Source organism: Amblyraja radiata, chromosome 35, assembly GCF_010909765.2.
Source record: "Amblyraja radiata isolate CabotCenter1 chromosome 35, sAmbRad1.1.pri, whole genome shotgun sequence".
NCBI classification, from domain to species: domain Eukaryota; kingdom Metazoa; phylum Chordata; class Chondrichthyes; order Rajiformes; family Rajidae; genus Amblyraja; species Amblyraja radiata.
The window spans coordinates 7,988,296-7,990,282 of NC_045990.1; positions in this window are offsets into that span (position 1 = coordinate 7,988,296).

Here is a 1,987-nt window from a genome sequence, read left to right on the forward strand (position 1 = left end):
GTCGCCACCGTCGAGTGGTCACGTGGCCGCAATCAGTGCTATGGTCACGCGAGCTTCACTGTCGACCAAAGATGGCTACTGCGCTCTTTTCCCACAAGGTCGGAAAGTCCACAATTGGTGGCTTAGAGTCTTAAAGTTTTGTAAATTCTTCTCATGGTCGGAAAATGGTCTTGAACTAAATATATTATTAATCATATTTCGCTTGGGCAGCTTACAGCCCAGTGGGGTATGAATATATAGATTTATCTAACCTTAGGTCACTTCGACAAACATTCAGATTCAGATTCAACTTTAATTGTCATTGTCAGTGTACAGTACAGAGACAACGAAATGCAGTTAGCATTTCCCTGGAGAGCGATATTGAATATGAAAACCCTTCCCCTCTTCATTAAGTCAGTTCACTAGTTCACAACTATGTATCTCCCTTGGGTTCACACCTATCTCCAGCCGACAGTCAGTGTATCAGGAACCTCCTTGTCTGGGGTCATCTCTTGCTGGCCCTGATTTGTCCTGTTTTTCCCGCACTTCCAATTTTTTGCCCCACTCTCCCTACTACAAAAAGTCTGAAGCAGGGTCCTGATCCAAAACGTCATTTACCCATTTTCACTAGAGATGCTGCCTGACCTGCTGAGTTGGTCCAGCATTTTGGATCTATATTTAGCAAAAATAATAGTCTCATTTGAAGTTGAGAGAAAATTCTTCATACAGAAAAGTAAATCTTTGGAATTTTCTTTCTAAACACTTGGAGTTACAAGGATAAAATGGAAAAGTGGATCTGAGGAGAGAAGAGAGCAAGTAAAGGCTAACCCAGCTTGCATTATTATGTTCTTTAAACATTCCTCTTTGTCAAGTTTATACACTGTAAGAATGTGCATGGTACAATGGCGCATTTTTGCGATAAGGATGCAACGTAAATGAATGTTGTTTCAATTAGAGATTACAAAAAGTAGTGGACTCCACCCGGTCCATCATGGGTACTGACAATCACCTCCATTAAAGGGATCTGTAGAAGGTGCTGCCTCAAAAGTGAAGAGCGGAATGAATTATAACAGAGTACACCAGGCAAGGATAGTGCTACAGACTGAACCGTTCAATAAAGTGTTGTGTTTAATTATTGGGTGAACCTCTGAGTTCCTCCAGCATTTTATGTCTACATCCAGAGATGCTGCCTGACCCGCTGAGTTACTGCAGTGCTTTATGTCTCCATAGATGCTAGACACAAAAACGCAGGAGTAACGCAGCGGGACAGGCAGCATCTCTGGAGAGGGGGAATGGGGGACGTTTCGGGTCAAGGCCCTTCTTCGGACTCTAGAGCCCGCTGAGTCGATCTCCAGAGATGCTGCCTGACCCGCTAAGGCCAGCTCCAGAGATGCTGCCTGACCCGCTGAGTCCAGCTCCAGAGATTCTGCCTGACCCGCTGAGTCGATCACCAGATATTTCCGGAAAGCATCTTGTCCGGAAATATCACGATTTGGTTTGGGAACTGCTCTGCCCAGGACAAGAAGGCTCTGCAGAGAGTAGTGCGTTCGGCCGAACGCACTATGGGAACTTCACTCGCCCCTCTGCAGGATCTATACATCAGAAGGTGTAACTCCAGAGCCAATAAGATCCTGGGAGACCCCTTCCACCCTGCAATGGACTGTTCCAGCTGCTACGGTCAGGCAAACGCCTCCGTTGCCATGCTGTGAGAACAGAGAGGTTGAGAAGGAGTTTCTTCTCAGAGGCCATTAGGACTGTAAACTACCTCACCAGGGACTAACTTTACTGTACCATTCTACTGGGTTTTTTTTTAAAATTTCTGTTTTTTTCCTTTTTCCTTCCTCCCACAATATGCAATATGTAAAAGAATATGTGATTCTGTTCCATTCTGTTTGTAGTTTGTTTGTTTGTTTTTCGCACAAAGTCCACGAGCATTGCCATTTTTCATTTCACTGCACATCTCGTATGTGTATGTGACGAATAAACTTGACTTGAGATGCTGCCTGAC